Source organism: Solanum dulcamara, chromosome 1, assembly GCF_947179165.1.
Source record: "Solanum dulcamara chromosome 1, daSolDulc1.2, whole genome shotgun sequence".
NCBI lineage: Eukaryota > Viridiplantae > Streptophyta > Magnoliopsida > Solanales > Solanaceae > Solanum > Solanum dulcamara.
In genome coordinates, this window is record NC_077237.1 from 65,313,591 (window position 1) to 65,328,383 (window position 14,793).

Below are 14,793 nucleotides of genomic sequence, written 5' to 3' on the forward strand. Positions count from 1 at the left end.
TCAATGTAGGGTATTGGATACTTATTTTTTATTGTAACCTTGTTTAATTGCCGATAATCGATACACATCCGCATAGAACCATCTTTCTTCTTGATGAACAGAATGGGAGCACCCCAAGGGGAAATACTGGGCCTAATAAATCCTTTTCTCAACAAGTCTTGCAATTGCTCCTTCAACTCCCTCAACTCTGCCAGAGTCATTCGATAGAGTGGAATAGAAATTGGTCGAGTGCCGGGCTCAGAGTCAATGCAAAAGTCAATATCTCGATCAGGCGGCATACCAGGTAAATTGTTAGGGAAAACCTCTAAGAACTCACAAACAACTGGCACTGACTCTAGGGAAGGAATGTCCATACTAGTATCCTAAATATGAGCCAAATATGCTAAGCATCCCTTATCCACTAACTTCTTTGCCCGAAGAAATGATATGATCTGCTTAGGTGCTGGATTAGGATTACTCTTCCACTCTAACTGCGGAATACCTGGCATGGCCAATGTGACTGTCTTGGCATGACAGTCTAAAATAGCATGATAGAGAGATAACTAGTCCATGCCCAAAATAATATCAAAGTCCATCATATCTAGAATAACCAAGTCTACCCAAGTATTATACCCCAATAACCTGACCATACAAGACCTACAAACCCGATCTACTATCACAGAATCTCTGACAAGAGTAGAGACACGAATGGGTACATCAAGCATATCACAAATTATATCGAGACCCTTAGAGAAATAAGTGGACACATAAGAGAATGTAGAATCAGGATCAAATAAGACAGAAGTTGATCGGTGACAAACCGAAATAATACTTGTGATAACCACATCAGAGGCCTCGACCTCTAGTCTACCTAGAAAATCATAGAAATGGGCACATCCACCGTCGAACTGTGTGCCTCCCTGACCACTACAGACTGTCTAAGATCCTCCTCTCACTGACTGAGCACTTCCCCTACCGAACTGATGACCATCTCTACTAGGCTGATGGCCACCTCTGCTCGACTGCGAACCCCCTTTATTAGAATATCCTCCTCCTTTAGTTGGCAATATTGGAGGCCTAGATGTTTGAACTCTAGAACCCTGCCTAGATTTACGACACTCTCTTGCATAATGTCCTATCCCACCTCAATCAAAACATGCTTCTCTGGCCATAGACTACTTAACTGTAATAGAAGAACCAGAATACCCACCGCGGTCTAAAGGTCGGGCGTAAGAACCTTGGGAAGTCTGTTCATAACTATGCCCACTATAACCTGAAGAACCACCTGCTAAAGCCTGTAGTGATGACTGTATGGGGCGGCTATAGGGATGATGACGAACCCTGTCATATTGTCCCCCACCTCTAATAGGACCTCAGAAATTGTCAAATCTATGAGCTTTCTTGTTGCCACCCCCACTATGTGCCCGACCCATCTATAAATCGACCCTCCTAGCATGCTCTACCACTGACTGAAATGAGCCCCTAGAAGCCTCCAACTATAAGGTGGCTAGCCGAAGCAGAAGGTCCAAACCTTTCACAAATCTCCTCACTCTCTCAGCCTCGGTAGGAAGCAATGTCATCGCATATTGGGACAAGGCAAGAAATCTTGTCTCATACTCTGCAATAGACCTACCCCGTTGCTCTAATGTCAAAAACTCATCCTTCCTGTTATCTCTCAGAGTATGAGGAACATATTTCTCTAGAAACACCTGGTAGAACTGGGTCCAGGTCAAAGGTGACAATCCAACTGGTAGACACTCTATGTATGACCTCCACCACTACTTGGCATCCCCAATTAACTGGAAAGAAACATTATCGACCCCGTGAGACTCTACTACACCCAACTTATGAATCATCTCATGGCAGCTAACAATAAACTCATACGCATCCTTCCTGGGAGTACTATAGAACCAAGGAGGAGATATCTTAGTAAATCCCTCAAACAATTTTCTCTCCTCACTGGTCAACACTAGCCCATCCATAGGCCTTAGAGCAAAATCAAGCACTGGAGTAGCATCAATACGGGGAGTCACTACTGTTGCCGGCAATACCCTCGATGTTCAAAATCTTAGAGCAACTGTAACATCGGGAGTATGACCTGCCACTCTAGTCTGTGAGCCTTTTGGAGCAACTAGAATCATGCCCGCCTGAGACAAACTGATAAAGTACACCAACACTCGAAACATAGCCTCTTGAAACTCAAGAGTAGCAGCGACCCCAGGTTATGCCTCAGCAACCCTAATCTTTTCCTCTGGAATCTTGTCAAGCTCCGGAGTCAACTCTCTATCAGGGTCCTGAGAAAGTGTTGGTGCTTGGTTCCTATCTGGATTAGCTACATGGCCTCTACCCCTACCATGTCCCCTACCACGTCCCCTACTTCGCCTACGGACAACTGCTGAGGAAACGGGTATGGATGTGGATGCGGGTGTAAGTACAGGTGTAGGTGCTCGAGCAACGGGTATGGATGCAGGTGCGGGTGTAGGTGCAGGCTCCTGGCCCTTAGTAGCGGTCGATCGTGTCCTTACCATCTATGAGCAAACATAGAAGTGAGGTTAAGATACCAATCTGAACAATCTCGCACAAAAAGAATGAACCAGATAGCAATCGGATTGAACTAGCACGAAATGAGAAAAAAAAGTGAAGTGTTTCCTAAATGTCCTATAGCCTCTCGAGGATGGGTACGGACGTCTACGTACCAATCCGCAAGACTTAGACATTGCTCTTGTACTTATTAGACCCATTAATCTAGCTCTGATACCAACTTTTCATGATCCAATTTATGAGTCGTGGTGGCACCTACACTATCCCTCCGTGTAGGCAAACCATATTACTAAAAACAAGTTAAATAAGCAAAATTTTTTTGATAAGAATAAGTTATCAAGCCTTAAATGCTTATCATAATTAGCTATGTCACGACAACCCCAAAATCTGGTCAAGAGTACAAGAGCGCTAATGTAGTACAAAATAGAAGTCTGAAAATTCCCGAAGGCTACATGTTGTTTGTCGAGTACGAAAACAGAAATAAATAGAGAAGTCCCTTCAGGGGCCATGGATGATAGGTAGCTTACCCTGAATAACTGAAAGATGTCACCCTCGAGTATCATCCACGAGGCGTAGAGGTAGATCCTGGATCGTACTCTGCACTCAACAAAAGTGCAGCAAGAGTAGTATCAGTACAACATAGTACCGGTAAGGATCATAGGCCGACAATGATTAGATAACGCATGAAGAAGTTGAAACCAACAAGTAGCACATAGAGCATACAGGTATGTCATGTATCATATACAAGTAATATATAAAGGAATTATGAAATCAACCAAGACCGATATAACTCACCAAATGATCAGTCACATATATGAGTGTATGAATGCAATGTAATACAATAGTCACCCCCTCACTCCACTCTCATACACACATGCCAAGGACCGTGCCTCAAAGCCATGACCCATGGGGGACCCGCGAAGTCCATGTACCACTCGTACTCTCCAGTAGAAACTTCAGAGGCTTTTAATCACTCTCAATCTCCGACAAAGACCTCGGAGTCTCTCTGTCACTCTTGATATCCAGCAAAGACCTCGGAGTCTCTCAATAACTCACTTCACCAATCATCACAACAATAATATGGAAAGCACGCCATGCATGATATAAGTCTCAAAAATATCATCAATATAAATTAACAAATACCAGTCATATTACTGTCCACTGTTCAATTATCAATATTACCATTCTTTTTCATGTGATGAGTGAACTAGTATGTGATAGAGATACAAACAAGTGATAATCACATAGATAACACGTTTGGCGTCAAGCCCACCTATCAACTAACAAAATCAACCTAATTGGAATTCACATCCACTTCATTCCCAAAGGCCTATATAAAAAGAAAAAGAGGGTTTCTTTTTAATTGCACTTTGGAAGGTTGCTAATTTTATTAAACAAAACAATAAATTTTCTATAATTCCTAACAAGAACATGGTTCCATTTATAGCAGTCACGTGATTTTTTATTTATTTATGGTAGCAACATTTTGGTTCTTTCCAAAAGGATAGCAGTAACAATTTTTACTCTAAATGCATAGTAGCAAATTCCACATTTTACTTGAAAACTCGTTTTCATGGAAAACCCACTCATTTCTAATCTAAACTCATGGATGATATCGCTAAATAATGGATGATATCACGAGAAAATACTTAATTTAGGATTAGAAACTTACCCCCGATAACTATTGAAATTATTTCCTTGGAATATACAATAAAACGTTGACACGTCATGGTTAGAATTCAGGGAAAATTTAACACAAGTGCTAAAACCCAAACTACTAATACAAAGGACAGAGAAAACATGCATACACATGGGAATGGGAAAATAAGCAAACACTGAAACAAATGTATAATGCAAGAGCACATCCTAATTTTTGGAATAGAAATCTTAGAATTTTTCTCGCCTGTTTCCTTCTCTTTTCTATCTTTTGCCTTCTTTTCGTGTAAACCAAAAAAAACCTTACACTACATTCCTCTTTTATGTCACTTATTGAAAGTGGCTTGCCCACTTCATTTATTTCTAAAAATAATATATATATATACTTCCACTTTATGTCACTCATTCCTAGAAACATCATGAAACCGGCTTGCCCACTTCATTTATTTCTAATAAATAAATTTAAAAAATAACATCCACTTAATCCCTTAAATTGATTGAATCACTAACTTTGTATCCTAGCATCATATGGCTAACCACCAGTAAAAGTGGAACATTTACTAATTAAGTGTATTTTCACCCAATACTAATATTATATTTAATGTCAAGGGACATGTTTTCTAGAAATTAATGAATCCACAAAAAAAAAAGATTACCCGTCAATTATATAACCGTGCCCCTTTCCCTACATAAAAATACCATTTAAGTCTACGGAAAGGGTATTTTAATGAAAAGGAGCCCAAAAGTATTGAACGACCAAATGGGTCGTCACACTTATTTTTAAGCAGCTTATAAGTTGAAAACTGCTTATAAGTTTAAAAAAAAGTAGGTGTAGACCAATTTTTTTTTGGATTTATAAGCTGTTTTCAACTTATAAATTGCTTAAAATAAGTTCATCCAAATAAACTCAACTATTTACTGGAACTTATTTTAAGTACAAAATGACTTTAAGTTGGCCAGCCAAACACTCAAAAAAAGCTGAAAACAACTTATAAGTCAATCCAAATGGCCTCTATGTCCTAAATCAAGAAGCTGCAACTCTTTGCAATTGGCCAAAGATCGGGGAATTTTCCCCTCTAGTTTATTGCTATGCAAGTTAAGGCTTCTCAGTGAACTTCCATTGCTGAAAATTATTGGAAGAGTCCGAGAAAGTTTGTTGTTGTGCATATCTAGAACCTCGAGGCCACTAATATTACCCAAACATTGCGAAATTGCTCCATTAAAGTTGTTTCTCACCAAATTAAGCAATATTAGTGATGTCAAATTGCAAATAGATGAAGAAATTTCTTCATTGAGATTATTATTATCGGATATGAAGAAGAAACTTGTGGAAATTGATGGAATAGGTAGTGAACCTTGAAGCAAATTGGACCACATATCAATGGTTTGATGTTTGTGAGAGAGATGAGGTAATATAGATATTGGAGAAACAGTAAGTACATCATGACAGAGAAAGACAAGTAGGAGCACAACTGCATAGCCCATGATTAGCTTCAAACACTTCCCAAGTATGCAATGAATAAGGTGTCCAAATATATATATATATTCTTGATTAAGTCCATCACTTTGTTCTACTGAAGAATCAGCAATGGCATAGGCACAGCTACTAAAGACGGAACTTTCCAGAAGTAATGAACTTGAATTTCTGTCTTTAATTATGAGTTTGATTGGAATAATACACCGTGAACGATAGTATTACAGTGTATTGTACTTGGGTTAACATAAGGAAATGTATATGATTTATGAAGACGAGTCTTTAATCCTCTTTAGAATTTGAACTGCTTCTCCATCAAGAAAAGACGCACTTATTATTATACTAGTTTCTAGACACGTGCAACACGTGTGTCCAATTATTTGAAATAGATATTTTGAATCGATAAGACAATAATAAAATATGATTTCAATAATTAATTATAAATCTGAAGAAAGAAACTGCAAGCTGAATTTGATAAATAGTTAGCCTACTCAAAAGACTTGCAATTGTGATACTTAGAATCACCAAAGAATTATATGAATTGCAGCATGGGATATATGTAAACCCATTCCCCATTGTTAATTACTAACTATACAAAAGCAAGTAATTTTTTTTATAGCAATTGCATAAAAATTCGATCGACATTTGATTTTTAGGATGGTCAATAAATTATTGTCAGTTTCATGGTATATAAAGATAAAAGAGTAGTAATTATATGTGATGGAGATAATAGTTACTGAAATATTTAATTAAGGTTATATAGATCGTACAAGTACCCTTTTTCTGATTCAAATTTATGAGTCATTTCATCTATAAATTTTAAAAAATATAAATTGAATTGTAAAATAATAACTGTATTATGAAAGTTAGAATGGTTATCAGCACATCCTGACAATTTGATATTTTAGTACTTCAAAATTTTTTTAAAAAAATACAAGCTCAAATCGGAAAAAGAGCAATAATTTATAAATCTAAGAGAATTGGTTTATTAATTACTTTAGTTTAGTAGAAGTTTATTTGTAATAAGAATAACAAAAACTTCCGATTGGGTGTTCCACTAATTCGGATTCGTGTGTAACGTTTCACTTTGAGGGTATTTCCTATAAGGTAACTCCATATCAAGAATTGAATTCAAAACATCGAATTAAGGATGAATGAATACTTATTAATTAATCACAAGTATTTGATGAAAATTCTAATTATATATAATTATTATGAAAAAAAATATATATATGAGACTTTTAATTTGGTCTCCACAATAATCTTTATATTAAAAGCATGAAAATCCTTAAAATATTGATTGAACTTTTTGCTATTCATTAAAAGATTTAGCTTTAGACAAAATCGTCTTTTTTTATTATTTTTCTTCAATTATTATATCAATATTTTAATGACATTAAATATTGATTAAATCCTAAAATAATTGACCAAAATTGTCTATGGTTAGGTTTAGTAACGTAAGCTATAAGGATGTTAGATTCCTAAATATTTGGTAAAAACTTTTATTTATTAAGGTGTTACACCCCACATTCTTGAACTCGGAAGGTTTCTAAAGTTACTTAAAAGCTATCATGTGAGCCGCCTAAGTTACGACAGTATTAAACAATTCTAAGAAGGGAGGATGTGACACCCCATAGTAGAGGAGATTGGAAATAAGATCAAGAAAGTCGGAAGGAGTAGGAGGCTAAGTAATGAGTCATAGGACTCGATTTACCAACGTACGCCCCTAACTTAGAAGTTTTACACACCTAAGCTATTTGAATACACACCAAGCTTGTGTGGCATGGACGACATAGGCTCTTAAACTAGGACGAGATTATGAACCCACGAGGAGGAGAAAAATAATTCGTGGGGCAGCCAATGGGAGGGTGACACGTGGCAGTCCCTAAGCAAGCAGGTGACCCACCTGCTTGGGGTCAAGTAGGTGACCCACCTGCTTGGGGGGGGGGGGGGCACTGCCATGTGGCAGCCCCGCATGGAGTGCATGGATACGGTGGCCCAATAGAGGCTGGACATGTGTCCCCCTTAGGGGAGACACGTGTCATCCCTTAGGGGAGACACGTGTCATCCCTTGGGACCACCCATATAAGTGATATGTATCTCAAACTTCAGGTTATTCATCAAATTTCCAGCAAGCAACGTGAACAAAAAACCCTAAAGCTAAGGAGAGAAAATTGCGACGGCTTTGGGAGAAAAATAGGTAACGCCTCCATTTTTGATCCGTGAATTAATTATTTAAGGTATGCTACGTTGATATAGCGGGGTTTAACAACATAAAATTCATAGTTGGGGTTTTGAGGAACTTCTCATTTTTGTCAATAAACCCGTTTTTGAATAGGACTGATGTTAGTAATACTAGTATAACTCCTTGTGTAAAGCTTTGTTTTGAGTGATTCAAGATGTTTTGGAAAGCTATTTCATAGGGATATAACTTTCATTTAGTCTCAAAAATCCATTTTTGCTTTTAGCTTCACGAAAAAGGGTGATGAAGTGTAGAGGAGGTACTGCCCAGATTTTGTTTTGAAAATCCTACACGGACAGCTGTGAGTATTTTGAGCATATGTTTTCGTACAAAATTACTGTAGGGGTAATTCAAAATTGTTTGCGACCTTGATACATATTTATATAACTTTCATTGAGTCCACAAATCTTGTTTCCCTTAATTACCCCTCCAAAACGAAGCGACAATATAAGATAGTGGGCTGCCCAGATTTTGCGTTTTGATAAGTTTTGGCGAGTTTGACCAGTTTAACATAAGGTAAGGCCTTTAATTTTAAATTGAAGTTTATGGTATTTTTATATGGTGTATTACACCCTTTTTATGCTGCTGGAAGTTTAAGAATGTCGTAGAAATGCTCGACGATCGAAATAAACTAAATTGGAATTGCTATAGTTAAATTGTCGTCGAAGGATAGTGTTGTTCGTGTGAGGTGCTGATGCAGGGGTGTGATGTGTTATTTCAGGGCCTAAATATGTTTTAATGTGGGTTAGGGTGCTGTTGTTTGAATCCACACGACCCCTCGTTGTGTATAATGAAAGGCGTTGCAAAATAAAGGCTAGACGCCCTATTGTGCTATCGTATTTTTGAATAAGTCGTTTGGAGTTTATGTTGTCTATTGTTGGTGTGAATTGCTACAGGTTGTTGTTGTTGGTTGGTTGTAGGTCTTAGGGACCTAATTGGAAATTTGGATAAAGCACATTATAGGGAAAATGTTGCCCGATTTTCGTTAACTTCTTAACTAGTTAAGGAACTAGTCGAGGATGCGAGCGAGGGGACGAGTTTTATGAATACTCGTGGGTAGTCTAAGTTGCTGAAAAGTCTAAGGTTATTAATACTTACCTTACTTCCGTGTTAAATAGGTTTCGAGGACAACGACGTGGACGATTACGGGGAATCCATATGAGGTATGTAAAGCCTATTCTTTCTCTTCTTTTGGCATGTCGTAGAGGTAAGTAAACAATGATGCGCTCTCTGAAGTAATTCCATTCCTAAGTGTCTCTTATTCACTTCTAGGTAATGAACTTTTATAACAGTTAAGTTACTTTCCTTGAACCTTATCTATACTAAGGATTTAATGAATATACGGGCTCCTAGTTGTAAGGACTATATGAAAACATGTATTCTGGAGTCCTTAAGCGGTTAGCATTACCTTAGTACGTGTCTAAGGACCCCAAGACACTAACTAGTATAGCCCTAATGGCATTTAGAGGGCATTTAAGGTTATTGCATTACAATCTTTATTCTCAGATGATAGCTTAATTTGCTTCTACGGTCGAGTCTTCGATAATGATTTAAATTGCATATAGTTGCTAATTAGTCTACTCGTGTATACAGTGACACATCTTTCACCGAGTCCCGAGCCGGGGTATGTTCTCGTGCACAGTTCACTACCTTATTCCTCGAGTCCCTCACTAGAGGTCCGGGATACGTGTGTATATATTTATATGACGATGTGTGGTAATAAGATGATGATGGCACTGGGTTGTGATGATATTACAGATGTATCCACCGGACCCCTAATAGGGCCGGCTATATGATATAATTTGAACATGCATGCTTTTATGATTCACAAGGTACAGGTACAGATTTTTCATATGATATGTTATCCCCTGCTTCGCGGTTTCAGATATGGTACCAGTTATGTTATATTATGTTTTACATACTCAGTACATATGTCGTACTGACCCCCTTCTTCGGGGGGCTGCATTCATGCCCGCAGGTACAGGTACATAGTTTGGGGGTCCACCAGCATAGGAGTCCTACTCAGCAGTCCGGAAGTGCTCTATTGTGCTGGAGCCGGACTTTGGGGTACTACACCTTATTGTACATATTTGTTTTGTTCACGGGTACAGCGGGGGCCCTGTCCCGCCTTATGGTACAGTTTTCTTACTCTTAGAGGTTTGTGGATACATATGTGGGTGGTATACGTATGTGGGTTGTACATGTATATGAGTGGTGTATGAGCTGTATATGAGTTGTATATGAGTTGTGTATGATCTGTATAAGAGTTGTATATCAATGGTATATGAGTTGTATATGTATGTATGTACAGTTGTACTGATATAACTTATGATTTGGAGCGTTCCCTGTATTGTGGCGGCCTTGTCGTCTCGTGTATGTATGTAGTACGGAACAACCCTATATGTTACTACAACCTTGTCGGCTTGTATGTTTCTTGCATGTTGATGCATTTGGGGTATAAACAGGAGACAGGTTATGTATAGTTGGCAGGGGTAGACATGTATGTCCGGTTTGGGCACCCGTCACGGCCTACGGGGTTGGGTCGTGACAGAAGTGGTATCAAAGCAGTTTTTCCTTGGAGTGTCTACAGACCGTGTCTAGTAGAGGCTTGTTTATCGGTGTGTTGTGCACCACATCTATAAACAGGAGGTTACAGGACATTTAGGATATTACTTTCTTTCTTATCATAGATCATGCAATAGAGCTATGTTTTAGGATGACCCTTCACTAACCTACCTTTATGTTTATAGTGATGCCTCTACAGAAAGCAACCACTGCCCAGAAGGGCAAGTCAGCAGCTGGGGAAACTAGTCAGACCCCAAGAATTACCAGGGCCCGTGCCTAGTCTATGACGAGGATTGTACTTCAGTCGGCAAGCTCTACTACGTCGCCACCCACAGAGGAGTTTAGGGCAGCAGCAGCTGCAGATCCCGAACCTCTAGTACAGTAGCCTCCAGTACCACAGCATGGGGCGGAAGACAGAGCTATGAGAGATGCAGTGCAGTTGCTGACTGGACTGATGGCAGGACAGGCTCGGAGGCACGGCCCAGATGATGCAAATAGATAAGATAGCTTGAGGGTTCGTGACTTCCTAGACTGTAATTCCCCAGAATTTCATGGATCAAGACCTGTAGAGGACCCACAGGAGTTCACTAGACAGATGCAGCGTACACTGCGAATCATTAGGGCCTCGAAGACTGAGTCAGTGGAATTACCCTCCTATCGGCTGCGTGATGTGGCCACTAACTGGCACGAGTCTTGGGAGTTATCGAGGGGTGAGGGTGCTCCTCCATCTTAATGGGATGAATTTGCAGAATCCTTTCTTAGACACTTCCTGCCTCTAGAAATGAAACGATCCAGGGTTGATAAATTTTTGCAGTTAAAGTAGAACGGCAGGAGTATTCACGACTATAGCCTCGAGTTTGACTCATTGGAGAGGCATGCCCCCACAGTTGTAGCAGACATGGCAGACAGGGTGTATCGGTACATTATGGGCTTGGACCTTTATTTGGTTGATAGCTGCATGGCCATGGCTTCTCAGCCAGGCATGGATATTGCCCGGGTGCAAGCCTATGCCCAAGGGGTAGAAGAGCGACATAGAAGGCGGCAGCCCGACAGAGGTTTTGATAGAAGTCAGCCAAAAAGGGCTAGGTCAGTTGGTTATCCAGGGGAATTTCGCAGCGGGCAATTCCAGCAATCTGGTAGGTATCCCTCCCAGCCAGCTCGGAGTGTACCTCCATAGTTTCCAGGTGGAAGAGTTGAGAGCACCAGATATTTGGGGCCTGGTCAAAGCTCCAGAGCTTCAGGTACACAGGTGGACCAGAGTTCTCGACAGTCAAGACCATTAGTACCACAGTGTCCTCATTGTAATAGACTTCATTTTGGGGAATGTCGCTGAAGTACAGGTGCCTATTTTTCTTGTGGCCGCCAAGGATATATTGCGAGGTAATGTCCATTTAAAAGTACTCCTAGTGGTATGGCTCAGCCAACTGGGTCAGTTGCAGGTTCTTCTTCTTCTGTGGCTATGCACCCGAAGGGGCGGGGTATGCAGATACCGGCAGGCCGTGGTAGAAGTCGTGGTGGAACTTCTAGTTCTGGCAGCCCTTCTAACCGTATGTATGCTTTGTCCAGTAGACAAGATCAGGAAGCGTCGCCAAATATAGTCACAGGTATATTATCAATCTTCTCTCGGGACGTATATGCGTTGATGGATCCCGGCTCTACTTTATCATATATATCTCCTTTTGTTGCTAATAGAATTGGAATTAAGCCTGAATTAATAGAATCATTTGAGGTGGCTACACATGTGGGAGACTCTCTTTTGGTGAAACAAGTATATAGAAATTGTCCAGTGAATGTATATAGTCATCATACCTTGGCTGATTTCATAGAATTAGATTTGGTGGAGTTTGATGTTATTATGGGTATGGATTGGTTAGCTTCTTGTCGTGCCAATGTAGACTGTAGAAATAAAGTAATTCGGTTCCAGTTCCCTGGTGAACCAATTGTTGAGTGGGCAGAAAACACGGCGCCGCCAAAGGTAAGTTTATTTCATACCTTAAGGCAAGGAAAATGATTAGGAAGAGGTGTATTTATCATTTAGTCCGCGTGCATGATATGGAAGCAGAGGTGCCAACTCTTCAGTCGGTACCCATGGTTAATGAATATCCGGATGTGTTTCCAGATGAACTTCCAGGTCTTCCTCCCTAATGGGAGATAGAGTTCACGATAGACATGCCACCAGATACTCAGCCTATTTCTATTCCCCCATATAAAATGGCACCCGCGGAGTTAAAGGAGCTAAAGAAGCAACTGAAGGACTTGCTGGAAAAAGGCTTTATTAGGCCTAGTACATCCCCATTGGGAGCGCCGGTATTATTTGTTAAAAAGAAAGATGGATCGCTGCCAATGTACATTTACTATAGGCAGCTGAACAAGGTAACAATTAAGAACAGATATCCCCTCCCCAGGATTGATGATTTGTTTGACCAGTTGTAGGGTGCTAAATGTTTTTCGAAGATAGACCTGCGGTCAAGCTACCATCAGGTACGGGTAAGAGAAGCGGATATCCCAAAGACCGCATTCAGAACTCGATACAGACATTATGAGTTTAAAGTGATGTCTTTTAGGTTAACAAATGCTCCAGCGGTGTTTATGGACTTGATGAACCGAGTGTTCAAACCATTTCTAGATTTGTTCATGATCGTATTTATTGATTATATTTTGGTCTATTCACGATCAAAAAAGGAACATGCGGATCATTTGCGGGTGGTACTAGGAATACTCCAACACCAGAAATTATACGCTAAGTTTTCTAAATGTGAATTTTGGTTAACTTCAGTGGCTTTTCTGGGGCATATTATTGGGATTAATGGTATTCACGTAGATATGCAGAAGATTGAGGCCGTGAAGGCATGGCCAAGACCTACAACTCCTACGGAGGTACGTAGCTTTTTGGGATTAGCAGGATATTATAGGAGGTTCATAGAAAGGTTTGCTTCCATTTTGGCACCTTTAACAAGACTGACTCAAAAGGCGGCTAAGTTTTAGTGGACTGATGCTTGTGAACTGAGCTTTCAGTTGTTAAAAGAAAAATTGACTACGGCTCCTGTTCTAACCCTTCCAGAAGGACCCAATGGCCTTGTTATTTATTGTGATGCTTTCGGTATTGGACTTGGATGTGTATTGATGCAACAGGGTAAAGTTATAGCTTATGCCTCCCGGCAGCTCAGGAAACATGAAAAGAATTATCCAACTCATGACTTGGAATTAGCAGCGGTGATTCATGCCTTGAAAATATGGAGGCACTACTTATACGGCGTATATGTTGATATTTATACAGATCACAAAAGCCTCCAGTATATCTTCAAACAGAAGGAATTAAACTTACGACAGAGAAGGTGGCTGAAATTATTAAAGGATTATGACGTCGACATTTTATACCACCCAGGGAAGGCAAATGTGGTGGCGGATGCGCTCAGCCGTAAGTCGATGGGTAGCTTGGCAGATGTAGCACTAGAACAGAAAGAGATAACTCGTGACACTTGCCAGCTCGCCAATCTGGGAGTCCGTTTAGCTGATTCAGGTGATGACGGGGTTTCTATTCGAGGAGTTATTGAATCCTCAATTTTAGAAAAAATAAAACGATGCCAGTACCAGGACCCTGTTCTAATACAGTATAGGGATGAAACTTTCCAAAAGGTAAAGACTCCATTTGAAATCACATTAGGCGGAGTACTACGACATCAAGGTAGAGTCTGTGTACCGGAGGTTGCAGGACTACGACAGCAAGTACTGGGAGAGGCACATTACGCTCGCTATTCTATTCATCTGGGGTCAACCAAGATGTATCACGACCTCAGATGTCTGTATTGGTGGGACGGTATGAAAAGGGATATAGCAAAGTTCGTAGCCCAATGCCCAAACTGCCAACAAGTTAAAGTTGAACATCAGAAATCGGGTGGGCTACTGTAGGAGATAGAGATTCTAACTTGGAAATGGGAAGCGATTAACATGGACTTCATTACAGGTTTGCCTTATACTTTTCAAAAGCAGGATTCCATATGGGTTATCGTGGATAGGCTGACAAAATCAGCCCACTTCCTTCCAGTTTGAACTACTTACTCAGCCGAGGACTATGCAAAACTGTACATCAAGGAAATAGTACGACTTCATGGAGTTCCCACATCTATTATTTCGGAAAGAGGAGCTCAGTTCACAGCCCACTTTTGGAAGTCATTCCAGGAAGGCTTGGGGACACAGGTAAGCCTTAGTACAGCATTTCATCCTCAAACTAATGGGCAAGCTGAGCGTATGATCAAACGCTAGAGGATATGTTGCGGGCCTGCATAATTGACTTCAAAGGTAGCTGGGATGATCATGTACCACTTATTGAGTTTGC